Consider the following 19,264-nt stretch of genomic DNA (forward strand, 5'->3'; position numbering starts at 1 on the left):
CAGCATTTTATTATGAAAAACTTCAAATATACAGGAAAGTTGAAAGTGGTGTACATGTGTTTACCGCTTAGATTCTACTAACATTTTACCATACTTGTCTAACCATATTTCTACTGACTCTAACTTTTAAATGCATTTCAAAGTAAGTTGCTGACATCAGTGCACTTTTCCTAAATAATTCAGCCTGCATATCATTAACTACAGTTCAATATTTGTTAGTGGTTTTTTGTTTGGTTTTGGCTTTTTTTGCTGCTTTTAATTTTCAGTATTAATAAGAAAGATTCTTCCACTCCCAAGATGGAAAGAAATTCATTCGTGGATTCTTCTAGTTGTTGTGTTTCTATTTTTACACAGGGATTTAGGGATTTCTGATTCATCTGCAGTTTATGCCGGTACATGGTGTGAGGACTGGATCCAATTTTATACATATATGTATACACACAGACACACACACACACACACACACACACACACAGGGAGTCTCTATTTTAAAAATATTTTTATTGAGATTTTTAAATTGAGATTTAATTCACATACCATAAAATTAACCCTTTTAATGTGTACAATTTAGTGGGTTTTAGTATTTCACAAAGTTGTGCAGCCATCATCGCTACAGTCTATATGTGTACGTATCTATGTATGTATATATCTGTTTGCTTGTTTTTCTCCAAATGTCTATGTAGTCTCAGCGCCACATATTAAAAACTCCATCTTTCTGCCAGAGATTTGAGATGCTGCAGTTGTTAGTAAATTTCTGGGTGTTCGGGGGTCCAACTACGTTCCATTGGTCTGCTTGTCCATCTGTCTCGATGTGTGGGAATTCTTTGCTAACTACAGCCCTGGCCTAGGATTCTGGAGGGGGCGGGGGTGGGGGTGGGGAACGACGGACATGTGGCCACGCCTCTTCAAGGCCTTCAGTCAAGTTCTGTGACGAAGAAACCGTGCCCTATTCCAGCTCACCAACAGAGATAAAAGCTTTAATCCCCAGCGACTGAGAAAAAACCAACTGGGCAGGAAGATGGTCAGCAGGAAACCCTGGGAAGGAGAGGTACCAAGGATCAAGACACCCCCCCATTCTTGAGTCCCCCATCTCCTCTCCTGGCTCCCCAGCCCGGGGTGGGGGCCCGCCTCTTCTCTGGACGTCTCCCCCTTTCTGAGGGCTAGTGGACCCGGGCCAGGGACTGTCGCATCCAGCTCTCTGCCTAGGATTGCCCCAGGAAAGCACCTGCACAGCGTGGAGGAGGCACTCAGGGGTTTGGGAGGTGAGGCCAAGTGTGTCCAACGCCTGCCAAGCGAAGTCCTCGGGACTCACCACGAGCAGCCCGCTTTTCAAGGGATTTGTTTCAACCAAAAAGGGGCTTACTGTTTGCAGGCAGGAAGGGGGTCAAGAAAAAGAACTCCCCTCCCCCTAAGCCTAAGCTCCCAGGCCCCCTCCGAGAATCCCTGAGTCCCACTTCTCTTGCCGACCACGCCCCAGACACGCCCCGGCCACGCCTTCGAGGCCACGCCCCCTCGAGAACCCACCGCTTCCGATCGTGGCTCCAAGGTAGCTCATCTTATTCTTTTTTTTTTAAGGTCCTTCCTTCCTTCCTTCCTTCCTTCCTCCCTTCCCTCCTTCCGTTCTATTTTATTGAAGTATAGTTGATTTACATCCACTGAAGCTCTTCCGAGTCTGAGTCTCGGTCCTCTCTCAGACGCACCCCCCGACCCCATCCCCACCCCGCCCCTGCTCCTAAGACCTTCAGCTGTCTCTAAGCTCCTCCCCCCCTCAGAGCCCTCCCCTTCTCAGCTGCCACTGCTGTCCCTTTTGAGCTAAGTCCCCGCGGAGTCAGGCACCTGCACAGTGACCCCCTCGGAGTGGTACTCTGCGCCCACTGCCACGGAGAAACTTCGCACAAAAGCCTGCGGAGAAGGAGAGGGAAGGAGTGTCCCAGGGCCAAGAGCTTTCCCCGTGCAAACTCCTCCAGCCCGCCCTTGCCCCAGCGCCGTCCCTGATCCTAGAACACTCTACCGCCAGGAGGGGCCCCTCCCTCACGGCCCAAGTTCTCACCGTAACGCCTGAAAGCTTCCTTGCTCTAAGCCCTCCCTCTGTTCCCATACACTCACTCTCCGTTCCAGCCGGGCCAGTCTCTGAATTCCCTTTCTCCCACCTCATGGGTTCTCTTGACCCCTAGCCTCTGTTTCTCTTAAAAAACGAACGAAAACCTGGCTTGTCCACTGGACTGTGGCCCAGATGTCTGTCTGAACTATTATTAGCCTCAGACTCAGGTGGCACATCACACACATGCAGGCAAGCCTTTCCCACCATAACCTTCAGTGCCGGAATTAAGGGCTACTGCAGGAATGCCAGCATGGCAGCCAGCCCTGGCCTGATCTGTGGGTCTGGGTACCTTGGTGGCTGTCAGTTACTGAAGATATGTTGATGAGGATACCTTTGCCCCTGGAGGAGGAAGCATCATTTGGAAGGTAGTCATTGCCAGGGAACAGAGAGTCCCAGTGATTTCCCCTCCTCCACCCCTTAGTCGCTGTCCTAATTTGAGAAAGATCAGAGAGACAGGGAAGAACTGGAAATGTGGATGGGACAGCTGGGGAATGGAAAAAGCCCGGAGGTTGGATGAGGGAAGATCCCGAGTGAAAGACAAAGAGACTGCGCCTTACCTGGTGACCATTTGGGGCAGGACGATCCTAGTCATCTGCAGGAGGAATGGAGAGGACCCTGTCTTTCCCTTTCCACTGCTTTCACGTGCCCAGACTCCTGCCCCTCCTCAAGTTCACTCCTATCCCCCTACCTTCCCTCAGGGAGTATTCCTCTAGCACTTCCTCTATGCCAGGCCCAGTTCTGGGGGACGCTGGGGACCACCGAGAGTGGTCAGAGCTCGCTGACCTTGGACCCAGTCCCTCCCAGCCCCGACTCATCTGGACCACAGACATCATGTTGCAGTTTATAACATCCAAGAATTTCTGGGGGAAGAAAATGGAACCAATCAGTTCTTCCCTTCACCAGCCCTGCCACAACTCTGATATTTTCTAGTTTACTTTTCTTTTAATATGGAACACATTTTTTTTGTGATACGCCGGCCTCTCACTGTTGTGGCCTCTCCCGTTGCGGAGCACAGGCTCCGGACGCGCAGGCTCAGCGGCCATGGCTCACGGGCCCAGCCGCTTCGCGGCATGTGGGATCCTCCCGGACGGGGGCACGAACCCGCGTCCCCTGCATCGCCAGGCAGACTCTCAACCACTGCGCCACCAGGGGAGCCCCTGGAACACATTTTTAAAACGTAGCTTCTACTAGAATTTAAAATGCACATAAACTTTGACACATCAACTCCGCTCTGGAAATTTATTCCTTTCTAAGATACTCACACATGTGGGAACTGCATATGTCCAAAGATATTCATCGCAACACAATTTGTAGTCACATATACTAGGAAACACCCTGAATGCCCATCGATACTGAGATGACTAAATAAACACAGGGTAGCCAATGGATGGATCACTGCGCACCAGGTAAAAAGAATGGGTCAGCTAATTATTCTGATTAGAATAATCCCCAAGATACATGCCTACCTGTGAAAGGTAAAGTGCAGAACAATAGGCTGCCGCCATCTGGATAAAAGATCCAGGTACATACTTCTCTATGCACAGAGAAAAAAAACTACCACATTTTAAATCGGGGGTCACTTTGGGGGGCTAGGATTGGAGGGAGAAGGGAAATTTTCACTTTCATTTCATAAACTTCTCTCTTTGGATTTTTTGATCAGTAAACATTTTTATAAATGTATACCATACACATACCAAAGTGCATAAATCTTTAGTGTGAAAAATGAACACAAATCTTTAGCCTCTACCCACATAAAGAAAGTATTGACAGTTTCCCAGATTCTTCATCTCCTGCAGTCATTACGCTTGCCTCTTCCCCAGTTAACCACCGTCTTGACCTCTAACACACTCTAGAAGAGTTTTGTTCAGTTCTGAACTTCATTTAAGTGGAATCATTGAGTATGTATCCTTTTATCTCTGGCTTTGTCTGCTAAACACTATGTTTATAAGATTCTTCCGTGTTATGTGTAGCAGAAGTTCATTCATGTTCACTGCTATAATTTTGCATCGTATGAAGGCGGCATGCTTTATTTCTCTAATCAACCCACTCCTGGGCATATATCCAGAGAAAACCATATTTCGAAAAGATACACGCACCCCAATGTTCATAGCAGCACTCTTCACAATAGCCAAGACATGGAAACAACCTAAATGTCCCTTGACAGAGGAATGGATAAAGAAGATGTGGTACATGTATACAGTGGAATACCACTCAACCATAAAAAAGAATGAAATAATGCCATTTGCAGCAACATGGATGGACCTAGAGATTATCATACTAAGTGAAATAAGTCAGACAGGGAAAAACAAATATCATATGATATCACTTATATGTGGAATCTAAAAAGATGATACAAATGAACTTATTTATGAACCAGAAACAGACTTGCAGACTTTGAAAACAAGCTTATGGTTACCAAAAGGGAAAGGAAGGGGGAAGGATAAATTAGGAGGCTGGGATTAACATATACACATTACTACATATAAAATAGATAAACAACAGGGTCCTACTGTATAGCACAGGGAACTCTACTAAATATTCTGTAATAACCTAAATGGGAAAATACTCTGAAAAAGAATGAATATATGTATATGTATAGCTGAACCACTTTGCTGTACACCTGAAACTAACACAATATTGTAAATCAACTACACCCCAGTATAAAATAAAAATTAAATTAAAAAAGATTTAAATTCCAAAAAAAAAAAAGGAAGAATTCCAGTTGCTCCACATCCCCAACAACACTTGGCACTGACAATATTTTTAGCGTTAACCATTTCAGTGGCTGTGTAGTTGTAGCTCACTCTGGTTTTAATCTGCAGCACCCTAATAAGAATGAGGTTTATTTCTTAAAAGTTCAGGGCAGGGCTTCCCTGGTGGTGCAGTGGTGAAGAATCCACCTGCCAATGCAGGGGACATGGATTGGAGCCCTGGTCTGGTAAGATCCCGTGGAGCAACTAAGCCCGTGCGCCACAACTACTGAGCCTGCGCTCTAGAGCCCGTGAGCCACAACTGCTGAAGCCTGTGCGCCTAGACCCCGTGCTCTGCAACAAGAGAAGCCACCGCAGTGAGAAGCCCACACACTGCGACGAAGAGTAGCCCCTGCTCACGGCAACTAGAGAAAGCCTGCGTGCAGCAATGAAAACCCAATGCAGCCAGAAATAAATAAATAAAATAAACAAATTAATTTTATTAAAAAAGGCTAAAAAAAAAGTTCAATGCAGCAAGAAGATATAACAATTATAAAGATATACAGACCTAACAACAGAGCCCCAAAATATGTGAAGCAAAACACCATATACAAAAAACTCTAAATGGATCAAAGTCCTAAACGTAAGAGCTAAAATTACAAAACTCTTGAAAGAAAACAGAGGAAAAGCTTTATGACATTGGGTTCGGCAATGATTTCTCAGATGATACTAAAAGCACAAGCAGCAAAAGAAAAATAGATAAACTGTACTTCATCAAAATTAAAACCTTTTGCACATTAAAAGATACTATCGGGCTTCCCTGGTGGCGCAGTGGTTGAGGGCCCGCCTGCCGATGCAGGGGACATGGGTTCGTGCCCCGGTCCGGGAAGATCCCACGTGCCGCAGAGCGGCTGGGCCCGTGAGCCGTGGCCGCTGAGCCTGCGCGTCCGGAGCCTATGCTCCACAACGGGAGAGGCCACAGCAGTGAGAAGCTCGCGTACCACACACACACAAAAGAGATACTATCAACAGAGTGAAAAGGCAACTTGCAAATTGGCAGAAAATTTACAAATCATTCATTTGATAAGGGATTAATAACCATAATATATAAAGAGCTTCTACAACTCAAACACCAATGGCTCAAAGAAGAAATCACAAAGGAAACTTAAAAATACTTTGAGACAAATGAAAATAGAAATTAAAACACAACATACCAAATTTACATTTATCTAGATTGGCTAAGAAAAAAAATACTGAAATTACTAAAATCAGAAATGAAAGTGGGACATTACTACTGATTCCACAGAAATAAAAAGGATTATAAGAGAGTACTATGAACAACTGTACACCTATAAATTGGATAATCTAGATGAAATAGATAAGTTCCTAGAAACACAAAACCTACTATGACTCAATCAGGAAGAAATAGAAAATCTGAATAGACCCATAACTAGCAAGGAGATTGGACTAATAATCAAAAATTTCCCAAGAAAGAAAATTCCTGGACAGATGACTTTGCTGATGAATTCTACCAAACATTTAAAGAAGAACTAATGCCAATTCTTCTCAAACTCTTCCAAAACACTGAAGAGGAGAGAACACTTCTTAACTTATTCTATGAAGCCAGCATTGCCCTGATACCAAAGTGAAAGACATTACAAGAAGGGAAATCTACAAACCAGTGTCCCTCATGAACATTGACACAAAAATCCTCAACAAAATGCTAGCAAATTGAATTCAACAGCATATTAAAAGGATTCTACACCATGACCAAGTGGGATTTGTTCCTAGAATGCAAGGATGGTTTGAGATACAAAACTTGACTAATGTAACACCACACATTAACAGAATAAAGAAAAAAATCACGTGATCACCTCAATTGATGCAGAAAAGTATTTGACAAAATTCAACACCTTTCATGATTAAAACATTCAATAAACTAGGAATGGAAGGAAACTATCTCAACATAATAAAGATATGAATAATGCACATAAAATAATACATATAGTAATATAAAAAGCCCAGAGCTAACATCACACTCAATGGTGAAATACTGAAAGCACTTCTTGCTTTTGCCATTTCTATTCAACACAGTACTGGAAGTTCTAGCCAGAGCAACTAAGCAAGAAAAGAAGTCAAAGGTATTCAAACTGAAAAGGAAGAAGTAAAATTATCTCTGTTTGCAGATGATATGATCTTACATGTAGAAAATCTTAAAGATTCCACAAAAGAAGTGAAAACTAATAAGCAAACTCACAAAGAAGTGGGATACAAAATCAACACCAAAAACTCAGTTGCATTTCTCTACATGAACAATGAACAACCCAAAAGTGAAGTTATGAAAACAATTCCATTTGCAATAGCATCAAAAAGAATAAAAGAATAAATACACTTAGGAATTAACTTAACCAAGGAAGAAAGACATATACTGAAAACTATAAAACATTACTGAAAGATACTAGAGAAGAGATACAAATTGGAAAGACATCCCATATACATGGGTTGGAAGACTTAATATTGCTAAGATGTCAGTACTATCCAAAGTGATCTATAGAGTCAGTGCAATCACTATGAAAATCCTAACAGCATTTTTGCAGAAATAGAAAAACCCAGCCCAAAATTGATATGGAATCTCAAGGGACCCTGAGATTAGCCAGACCAATCTTGCATCATCATTTCCACTTCTGGGTATATGCCCAAAAGAATTAAAAGCAGGTACCCAAACAGATATTTGTACACCAACAGTTCATAGCAGCATTATTCACAGCAGCCAAAAGGTGGAAACAACCCAAGTGTCTATCAACAGATGAAGAGGTAAACAAAATGTGGTATACACATATGATGGAATATTATTCAGCCTTAAAAAGGAAGAAAATTGGGACACATGCTACAACATGGATGAACCCTGAAAATATTATGCTAAATGAAATAAACCAGGCACAAAAGGACACATATTGTATGATTCCACTTACATGAGGCACCTAGAATAGCCAAATTCATAGAGACGGAAAGTAGAATGGTGGTTTCCAGGACCTGTGGGTAGGAAGGAATGGGGGGGTGGGCGTTACTGTTTAATAGGTAAAGAGTTGAAAAAATCCTGGAGGTGGCTGGTGGTGGTGTTTCACAACAATCTGAATGTACATAATACCCCTGAACTGTACACTTCAATATAGTTAAAAATAACCAAATTTAAGTTATGTATATTTGCCATAACTTCAAAATAAAGAAAATAAAAAGAATGACGTTCTGATACTTGCTAACAACATGGATGAAATTGAAAACATTACGCTATAAGCCAGACACAAAAGGAAAACTATTCTATGATTTCACTTGTATGAGGTATCTAGAATTAGCAAGCTCACGGAGACAGAAAGGAGAGATAGATGCTACCAGGGGTGGGGAATAGGGAAGAATGTCGGGATACTGCTTAACAGGACCAGAGTTTCTGTTTGGGATGATGAAAAAGTTCTGGAAACAGATAGTGGTGACAGCTTTACAACACTGTGAATGTATTTAATGCCACTGAGTTGCACACTTTAAAATGGTTAAAATGGCAAGTTTTATGTTACATATGTTACAATTCTTTAAAAAAAAATCTATGCTATTTCCATTATCTTGGTTACATGTGGACCTCATTACATTATCTATTATCAATCTATTGATAATAGATACATTACATTATCTATTATCTTGCTTTCAATCACGATTTTTCTTCTAATATTCCTGGTTGTATTTTGTTGAGTGCTGGATATTTAATATTTAAAAAATCGTATTGCTAATTCGAGTCCCTGGACTACATCGTTTTTCTCTAAAAATGGTTTGGTTTGGTTTTGCTTCTCCCCGGCAGCTAAACTAGGGGGCGCTAAAATATAAGATCAACTTAATCCCGACGGGAATCGAAATCATTTAAAACCTGGCTTCAGTTCCTATGAAACCTACTTTACCCTAACTCCTGGATTATAGTTTTCAGGGTCCCAGCCTAAAGCCTGGGATATTTTCCAAAGCTTTGCACTACATTATTTGTTGCAGCTCGCACACTATGTTGAAAGCTCTGCTTTGCCTCTTAAACGCTCATCCACTTTGAAGGGAAATGTTGCTTCAAATGTCAGATTCCCCCCTCTTGGATTCTTTCTTCTCTCAAATCTTGGTGCGACAATTCCTCATTGCCTTAGTAGTTTGATGCCTTCAAACAGTTATTTTTACTTTTTTTTTTTGCGGCACGGGGGCCTCTCACTGTTGTGGCCTCTCCCGTTGCGGAGCACAGGCTCTGGACGCGCAGGCTCAGCGGCCATGGCTCACGGGCCCAGCCGCTCCACGGCATGTGGGATCTTCCCGGACCGGGGCACGAACCCGTGTCCCCTGCATCGGCAGGCGGACTCTCAACCACTGCGCCACCAGGGAAGCCCCCAAACAGTTATTTTAAAAATATTTTATCCAGCTCTCCTAATCGTTCTCATTTGCAGGGTTAGTCTTAAACCACAACTTCCTCTAACACCGGAGGCAGAATACACAGACTGCCTCTCTTTACATTTTCTAAAATGGGCCTATGCATTACTTTTTTTTTTTTGCGGTACGCGGGCCTCTCACTGTAGTGGCCTCTCCCGTTGCGGAGCACAGGCTCCGGATGCGCAGGCTCAGCGGCCATGGCTCACGGGCCCAGCCGCTCCACAGCATGTGGGATCTTCCCGGACCGGGGCACGAACCCGTGTCCCCTGCATCGGCAGGCGGACTCTGAACCACTGCGCCACCAGGGAAGCCCTACGCATTACTTTTGAAATAATAATATGTAAAATCTAAAAGCCGTCCTGATCTCCTATTCTGTCTATGTCTAATAATAATGGCCCACATTCATGGAGCACACAACTTAGGCTTAGGTGCATCATTTTATCCCATTGTCATATCAGCCCTGCGAGGTCAGCAAAAATATGGATTCCCATTTTATAGATATGAAACTGAGGCACTGACTTTCCCACGTGGCTCATTTCCCCTTAAAGTTAGCAGACTCAACCTGAACAGTGGTCCCCGTTGGGCACCGCAGAAGGGCGCCCCACGGAAGGAGAGGCCTCCTTCACGCCCTAGACATCGTAGATTTGTGGCTCTCAAAACAATGAACAAAGCTAGTGTGCTGCGCCGGGTTTTCCAACAGAGGGAGCCGTGTGAGGCGGAGGCACCCGCGGACTAGTACTCGGTTTTACTCACTTGGCGAAGTCCTCACAGTCGAGCAGTTTCCTCAAGCCAGGTACGTATTGCTTGCCCACACTATTTACTGAATGAGAGGGGACAAATTGTTTGTTTCACTCCAACGGTCCCTGGGAGACGGGGTAGGGGCAAAAGGGAGGGCGACCACAGAGAGTTCCGGGTTAGGGTGAGCACGGGGGCAGTTGAGGGCAGCGCTCCTCCCAACAGGCACAGGGACGTACTCAGTACTCCGATCTCCAGGTCCTTCAGTCCTGCCGCAATGGCCTCGTAGATCTCCAAGCCTCCGGTGAAATCCACCTGGATGACTCGTGTGCTTTTGCCATGAAGCCTCTCTGGGAAGGGCAGTGGGAGCCAGGCCCTTAGCTGGAATCTGGTCCGACCTCTGCCCCCGTCCCTGTTCAGCCCCAGCCCCTATATGATGGCCCCAGATGCATAGATAGCTAGCTCCCCGCAAGCGCCTCGGCCACCTACAGACCTCGTCCGGGATCACGCCCCAGCCACGCCCCCAGCCACGCCCCCGTCTAGCCCCAGCCCTTGACCCAGAACTTAACCCGCTCCCCTCTTCCCCTCCTCACCTATCGCCTTTGCCTCGTGCTCCAACTTGCTCAGGTCTCGACTGATGAGGACGATGTTCAGACCTCTCCCGGCGAGCTGCAGGGGATGCATTCATTTATTTATTCACGAAAGCCACAAATATTTACTGCTTGCTGACAGGGTGCTACAGTGTTATCGGCACTGTGGATGCAGAGGTGAACAAAAGAGAAATACGAAAGTCTGCCCTCCTGGAGCATGCATTCTGGGGAAAGACTATTCCAGACAGAACACCAAGTGCAAAGGCCCTTGCACAACGGCTGGCAGCTTCGAGGACGCCATACAGTCCAGTGTGCACTGAATGAAGTGGCCGGTTGTACAGGAGCCCAGATCATGGAGCCTCGAATGCCCCAGTAAAGACTCTGGCTTTTATTCTCAGTGACATAAGAATCCAATAATTTTTATACCTTCCTTCCTTCATGCATTTATTCAAAATGTGTCTATTGAGCCCTTGCTCTTTGCTGGGCGGTGCTGGGGACAAAGCATGCCCAAGATAGACCCAGTCTCACTCAGCAGCCAGAGGGTTCTCTCTGAAATACAAACCCGTTCCTGCCTTCCCCTACTCAGAACCTGCCTTGACTCCCCAGTGTCTCTGAGATAAAACTACACTCCTCACCGTGGCCTCAAGTGGCCTGGCTCCGGCCTGAGTCTTCAGCTGTCTCTCCTGCCGGTGGCCCTCTATGGGAATCCAGGCACAGCAGATAGTTCATCTAGTCCCAAGATCGCCACCTGAATTTTCCTGCCTCTGGGCCTTTGCACATGCTGCTCCTTTTGCCTTGAATGCCCTTCTGCTTGAAACAAGGTCAGCCAGTATCTGTGGAGTTTGGCTGCATATCTGACCCTCTCAACCTGCCTGTCTGAGGGTGACATGTTATGTGGGACTGAGCATCCATCAGCTTTGGAGGGGGGGCTGGGCACAAACATCTCAACAGCTCCAGCGTCTGAGAGGTTGATGCTGTGAAGGGCATTTATTCATTCAACAAACATTTGTCCAGAATCTGCTCGTGCCTGGGCTTGTGCTAGGTGGGGCTGACCAGCACAGCCACAGCCCTGCCCTCTTGGGGCTCACAGGGCAGTGCTGGGACAGACCGGTCCCCAGATGGCAATGACTCAGAGTGGCCATCACTACCGGCTGACGTGCATCCAGACGCAAGTTCTCTCCCTTTCCACCAGGGTTGCCTTTCTATTCATGCACTAGCCTCCCCTCCCTCCTTGTCCACTCAAGGCCATCACTCCAGCTTTCCCCCATCTTCCCCCTTCATCAAAACCCCTCCCTCTTCTGGATGATTCCCATCAGCAGGAAATCCTACCAGAATCTCTCTCATTTTCTCTGTTCAGGCATTGGCCCATTTCTCATCACACCACCGCAGTTGACTCAGCATTCTAAGAGAGGATTGTTTATCCTGGCTCTCTTACCATACCCTCTGGTACCCAATCCAATCGGTCTCCCACCCCCGCCACGCCACCCAAACCACTCTGGTCACCGATAACTTCCATGATGGTAAACCCAGTGCTGTATTCTCAGCACCTCCCAACAGCAACTGGCACATTCAGCACCCCCTCCTCCTGGAAACATTCTTTTCCGTGGCTTCCAAGACCTCTCTTCCAACCCTGGTTTCCCCCCCATTCTCAGTTCTTGTGCCTTCTCATCTTCTGTACCTCTTAACTTTGGGTGCTCCAGGGAGCACTCTGGGGTGATTCAGACTGTGCTCCCCTTCTCCATCAACACCCACTACCACAGGCGCCTCATCTAGTCTCATGACTTTAAATGAGATCGTTATGTTGATGATGCTTCCACTTATATCTCCACCCCAACCTCCCCTCTGAACTCCAGAATGGCATTTCCAACTTCTGGAACTTCTCAACTTGGATACCTAATTGGTATCTCAAACTTGGAATGTCCAAAACGAGACTCCCTCCTGTTTCCCCCAAACTTGGTCCTCCCCTCAGTTCAACTCCATCTCAGTAACAGCAGCTGCATTTTTTGACATATTCTGGTCAAAAATTTTATAGTAATTTATTTTAGGAGGCCAGCATTACCCTAATACCAAAAACCAAACAAAGATATTACAAGAAAAGAAAACTATAAACTAATATCTCTCATAAACTTAGACACAAAAATTCTCAACAAAATATTAGTAAATCAAATCCAGCAATATAGAAAAAGGATAATCAATAATCACCAAGTGGGGCTTAGTGCAGGAATGCAGGGTTGGTTCAACATTTGAAAGATCAATTGATGTAATGTACTCTATAAACAGAGTAAAGAAGAAAAACCATATGATCACCTCAACAATCACAGAAAAGTTACTTAACAAAAGTCAACCTCCATCCATGATAAAAACTCTCAGCAACCTAGGTATAGAAAGGAACGTCCTTAACCTTATAAAGGTTACATAAATACATACACACATACGTACATTTTAAAAACCTACGGCTAACATTATATTTAATGGTTGAAAACTGAATGCTTTTCCCCTAAGATCAGGAACAAGGGACGATGACGTTCACGCTTACCACTCCTCTGAACATCCTATTTAATTTCCTGGGCAGTACAATAAAGCAAGAAAAAGAAATAAAAGGTATACAGATTGGAAAGTCAGAAATAAAATTGTCTCTTACACAGATGACATGACTGTCTACATAGAAAATCCCAAGAAATCCACAAAAAGACTACAAGAATGAAGAGCTGAGTTTAGCAAGGTTTCGGGTTACAGGGTCAGAAGTTTGGAGTCATACTCCACATCCAATCTTTTTAATAAATCTTGTCAGCACTACCTTCAAAATCAATCCAAAATCCAAGTACTTCTTATGCCTCTATGCTGTCATCCTGGTGTAAGTCATCAAGATCTCTTGCTTGGACTTTGCAAGAGCTTTTTAGCTGATCTCCCTGCTTCCATCCTCACCCTCCTATAGTATCGCATCCCTCTTCAGAACCCATGTCACTCAGTAAATGTTAAAGTCTCCACCATAACCTACCAGATTCCCCATGATCTGCCCTGAAATTGCATCTTTGCCCTCGTCTCCTACTGTTCCCCTCTCCCTTTCATTCTGATACAATCACAGTGGCCCCATTCCTGCTTCTCCAACAAGCAATGCTTCCTACCTCAGGGCCTTTGCACTGGCAGTTTCTTCTCCCTGGAAATTCCTTCTCCCAGTTATTCACAAGACTCCCTCCCTCACCTCCTTCTGTTCTTTGCTCAGTGCTGCCTTCTCAGTGACACTTCTAATTATCCTATATAAAAATTGGAACGTGCACATCCCCAGGGCTCCCTGTTCTCTTTCTTCATTTATTTTTCTCCTTAACTCTTACAACCATTTGATACACTATACGCTTCATTTGTTTATCTTATTTACACCGGTCTCCCCTCACTTCAACATAAGCTTCATGATGGCAAGGTCTTTTGATTTTTTTACATCTAGTTTGTTCACTGCTGTACCCCTGGCACCTAGAAGATGCCTGGCACGTGGAGGGGGTATATAAATACGTTTTGAATGAATAAATCAGGGCAATGATGGGAGAACATCAAGGGTCTGTAGAAGCCCAGTGTAAACACCCACCCCCACCCTGGGGAGCAGAGGGAAGGCTTCCTGGAGGAGAGGACGTCTGAGGGAACCAGATAAAGCACACAATTCTCAGTCTAATAGGGTTAGCTGACAACAGACAAACAGACAGGAGAAGCTCTCCCACCACACACGCCAAGCCCTGGCTCACCTCATGTGCATAAGCCTTGCTGATGCCGTTGGTGGCTCCTGTCACCACTAGAAAGAGGGCAGGAGGGAAGCACCCCCAGATCCAACCCCCTATCATCCCCTCCACTGTCCCTCTTGTCCCTTTTTGCACCTTTTCTGGGACCCTCCTTCACTGAAGCCCAACCCCTACTGGTTCGAGAATTTCATGCATTCCATGCCTCCCTTGCCCTAGTTGCTCCAGCCTTCACCTGTCTTTCTTCCAGGAGTCCCTGGCCTCTGCCCTGATTAGGGACCCTCACCTGTCATCTGTCCTCGTTCTTGCTGTCCCCACCCCTACCTGCCTGGCTCGGAGCCCTCCTTCCTCACCTGCCCAGGCTCTGTGCGCCCGGAGCCAGGGCTTGCCCCGGCGTGCCTGGGCAGCAGGTAAACATAGACTGTGTAGCTCGCCCCCCAAGTCGCCCACAGCAGCAGGCACGTGGCGGTAACCCTCCCCGCACTCTCAGCACATCCCAATCCGACTCCATCACAGCCCCAGCTAACAAGTCATCCAACCTAGGGCCAACGAGGCTTTCTTTGGGAGCAGCTATTTCAAGCCTGGCCTGACTACTCCGCCTTAGCCCCGCCCACACTGCTAGTCAAGAATTCCGCCCCGCCCCTCACTCTAGCCACGCCCATTGGGGGGTTTTATTTTAACCAGTAGCCTCGCCCATCGGTCCTAGCACCGCCCCTATCTAATTGGGCCACAATTGGGCTTAATGTCTGTCCTGAATCCCTGCAGAGCAGGTGTACGTCCAGTCTCCCCTCAGCCCACAGAGCTGGGCAAAGGGTGCCCACAGATGACCACCGTTTGGGTCACTGAACTCAACCTAGATGCTGCTGGGGGCCAGAACTGATAATAGCGATCAGTCGCTAGAGGGTTTTGTCAGTGCACAGTTTGTCTGAAGAACCTGACCTACAGGTTATCTGCTTGGGCAGTGTAGAAGCCAAAGCCCTTACAGCGGCTTTACGTGACCTTCCTCCTCGTTCCTCTTTTGCAAGTTCTATATTTTTTTTCACTTGTTCTTAGTATTTATCATTTAATAATAATAAACTATAATTATTATTTATTATGGATGTTATTTAATAATAATAATTAAAATTAGAGTTATTATTATATGATTAAATTATTATTATTTAATAATAAATGATTGTGGTAAAATATATGTAACATAAATTTTACAATTTTAACCCTTTTAAAGTGTATATATAATTCAGCGACATTAGGTATAGTCACAATATTGTGCAACTGTCACCACTATCCCTTTCTAGAAATATTTCATCAACCCTGATACAAAGAAGACAACACGTCCCAAATGGAGTCAGTTGTGCTGACCCCCAGGTCAGCAAAACGAGATTTAATAACAGACCTAATTGTAGTTTCAACCCCACCGGAATGTAACCTTTAACCATTCAACCTAGAATCGCCTGGTCAGCACTAGTGAGGTAACTCATCCAATAAGCCCTTCCATCCCCTTCGGAGGATGAATTCAAACAATGAATTCTTCGCTAAGAAGGTCCTTTTTTCCACCCTCTTTCTGCCTTTAACAACCTTTTCTTTTCTACAGCTCAGTGGAGCTCCTTTCTATTGCTAGATGGGACACAGCCCGATTCATGAATCATTGAATAAAGCCAATTTGATCTTTAAATTTAATCAGTTGAATTCTCGTTATTTAACAGATTTGGTGGCAGCAGCGGGACCAAAGGAGACTTCCGACGGCTTTGGGGACAGCAAGAAACACAGGTGTAGTACCCCGTGAATCCTTTGAGCTCACTGTCTTTCTCAGCATTTCCGAGGGCCTCGGGTGAGCTTCTCTTGGTCCTGAGTTCTGTTCTGTTTGCGTCAAGCTCCTGATCCACTTGGCTTTCCAGTTAGTTTCCCATTTGTCTGGAATCACTAGTTCCATGTCGGGAACTGCTGGTGACAGCTAGAGTTTCCCATTTGTCTGGAAGATGCCTGCAGTTCCCATTCCTTGGAGTCTGCTGGTTCAATCCTTTCCCCAGTCCCCAGTTCCATGTTGGGAGTTGCTCATGGTATGCCCGGGACCTTTCCTTGGCCAGGATGCGGTAACATCTCTGGGCTATTGCCAATATATGAAAGGGCATGTGTTTGTTTGTCTTGTTTTGTATCAGTGAGAGTTGCTGCTGACTGGGACCTCAGAGGTCAAAAAGCCACAAAAATCGGTGGGTGTGAATCGAGCACTTAAGACCTGTTAGAGTGCTCACCACCAAACCCAAAGACATCGTGTTAGGATACGTTGGTCAAGGAATGGGTTAGATGGACAGTAGGTCACCTACCAATCTCAAGAAAATGTCCATGCAATAAGCTACACTGTAAGATGCAATACAATCCCCAATCCAGGGGCGCATCCCTTTTAGGTGTTGATTCGGCTCTGAGAAACCCAAAGCCTTAGCTAATGGGATCCTTAAGTTCTAACGAGTTAAACGCCCCACCTTCCAGCACACTTGCTTATTTTATGTCTAAAAACTATGGTCCCGGAAGCTAGAGATATCTATAAAAATAGGCAAATCTGACTGAAAACAATCCAGAGTTACAACGAGGGAATGTTCCAGTTAGACGAGATCCTTCACTTAAGAACTGCACTTGAAAGTAAGGGTTCATGAATTCAATGAAGAGAACGGGATGCCTATTTCAATTGGTTGAAGTGAACTTCCCGAAGGCTTCAAGATTCCAAAATAGCTTCATTAAAGGACTTGTTACCGAAGGCTGATGAAAAGTGAAAGACAACAGAGGTACCTAAGACAACAGATGACAGGACTGACAGGACTCTGCTCCCCTCTATCCTTCTTTGCCTTCGCGTTCACAGTTTACTCATTCCCTGTCTGGACAGCCTTTCTACTCTGGAGACTATTAAATAGTTACCTTTTGAAATAAAAAGGCCCGAGGTTGCAGGGGATCCTCCTCAGACAGCTTTCACTCCTTGGTCAAAGACTAAACCAAGGGACTTCCCTGGTGGTCCAGTGCTTAAGAATCCGCCTTCCAATACAGGGGACATGGGTTCAATCCCTGGTGGGGGACTAAGCTCCCATCTGCCGTGGGGCAACTAAGCCCGCGAGCCACAGCTGGAGAGCCCATGTGCGGCAACTACAGCCTCCACGAACTCTGGAGCCCACATGCTGCAACAAAGAGCCCACACGCCACCACAAAAGATCCCGCATGCCGCAACGAAGATCCTGTGTGCTGCAACTAAGACCCAATGCGGTCAAAAAAATAAATAAATATTTTTTTTATTTAAAAGAAAAGACTAAGGAGCCATAGTTAAAGAATTTTCTAATCCCCAAAGGTTTTGTTGAAACGTTTAGAATCCTGGGTTGCCAGATCTTTACCAACTTGTGTATGTGTTGGGAGGACCTGGTGAAGCCCAAAAACAGACGTGGGAAGCAGAATGGCATCATCCTGAGGTTGATATTCAAGATCCTCAGTCTCGGGACTTCCCTGGCTGTCCAGTGGTCAAGACTCCACGCCCCCTATCCAGGGAGTGCGGGTTAGATCCCTGGTCAGGGAACTAAGATCCCACAGGCCACAGGAGTGCGGCCAAAAAAACCCCAAAACACATGTTAAGATCCTCGGTCTCTAACACGATCCTCTGATAGACCAGAAAAATCTCCCAATGTGGCAACTGAGCCTAGGGTGTTCCCTGCCTACATTGATTGGTCTATTATTCAAATATGCAAACAAAGAAAGAGGAATCCGTGGCAGATTTTAAAGCCCGTTTGGAAGCTCTCTTCTGATGGCCTTCTGGATTCCATTCAGTAGATGAGGTCACTCAATCTGCTCTTGCTGCCCTATTCGTAAACAGATTATTTCCTGAGATTAGCAGGCTAATAAAAAGACAGAAAATAGGATGGGAGGCCACTGGTCTTGTTACTAAGCCAGTGTCGTTTGCCCTACATGCAGCAAGCCGAACGTTGATACGTCAAGGTTTGCAGCAGAGCAACAGTTCATTCACAAGGCAGACAAATGGGGAGATGGGAGAATGAATCTCAAATCCGCCTACCCAAAGGTGAGGGGCTTGAGATATTTAGGAGATTAAAAAGGTCTTAGGTTTGGGGGAAGGTGGTTGTAGGTAGGGAAGAGATGAGGTAATCAGTGCTTTGCATAGGCGTATCTGGGTTACATGCTTCTTCATGGGATGCGTGTTCAAAAATAGAGGTGCTTAGCATAATCTGAGGGTGGAGGCTTTGGCTCTCTGATGTCAAATTGTCATTCATCAGACACCTGTGCAGGCCTAGTTTTAGGGTCGGTGGTCCCAACCAGTCTTAGCTGGCTTGAACTGGACAAGAGCTGACTCCAGTTACCTAAAAAACAACTTAAGCCCCCATTATTATAGCATCCCCTATATCAGAGGTGTTATCTATAGGGGTGGTTAAGGAGTCTTGTGATACATTACCTAGGGTACATGAAGCTTCCAATTAAGGAGAGGAAAAAAGAAAAGAAAAAAATAACTAAAGCCAGCTTACTTAGTGAAGGCATTTTACAAGCAGAGGGTTTTAAGCAAGTTCATTTATCTCGTGTTCTGTAAAACAAGCTCAAGAATTTCTGTTAGTCGCCAGCCTCTATTAACCCTGTGGAGCATGGTTTCAGTCTCCCCTATCTTTTTAAAAACAATTTATGTATTTATTTGGTTGTGCTGGGTCTTAGTTGCGGCAGGCAGGCTCCTTAGTTGTGGCTCGTGGGCTCCTTAGTTGTGGCATGCAAACTCTTAGTGGTGGCATGCATGTGGGATCTAGTTCCCTGACCAGGGATCCAACCCGGGCCCCCCTGCATTGGGAGCACGGAGTCTTAACCACTGCGCCACCAGGGAAGTCCCCTCCCCTATCTTTTGATCATTCCTCAATCTTGAGGAAAGAGGGGCCGAGACCATGCTGGCTACTTCCTGCTGATAACGGGCGCAGGCCCACCAAGGGTTTGAGAAATGAAACTGGTGTGCGT

At 45.4% G+C, this 19,264-nt stretch overlaps 1 pseudogene across 1 annotated transcript; it reads right to left on the minus strand.

Annotated features, from left to right (window-relative positions):
- Positions 1-831: 831 nt before the first annotated feature.
- LOC309836684 (very-long-chain 3-oxoacyl-CoA reductase-B-like) lies at positions 832-14,798 on the minus strand (annotated as a pseudogene). Its single transcript has 11 exons — positions 14,641-14,798; positions 14,297-14,343; positions 10,566-10,641; positions 10,219-10,322; positions 2,917-2,961; positions 2,659-2,693; positions 2,410-2,440; positions 1,837-1,902; positions 1,226-1,366; positions 961-1,035; positions 832-852 (listed from the first exon to the last, which is right to left on the minus strand). The product of its transcript is annotated as a very-long-chain 3-oxoacyl-CoA reductase-B-like (transcript).
- Between the last annotated feature and the right edge of the window lie 4,466 nt (positions 14,799-19,264).

Source organism: Grampus griseus (assembly GCF_964374135.1).
Source record: "Grampus griseus genome assembly, chromosome: 19".
NCBI classification, from domain to species: Eukaryota; Metazoa; Chordata; class Mammalia; order Artiodactyla; family Delphinidae; genus Grampus; species Grampus griseus.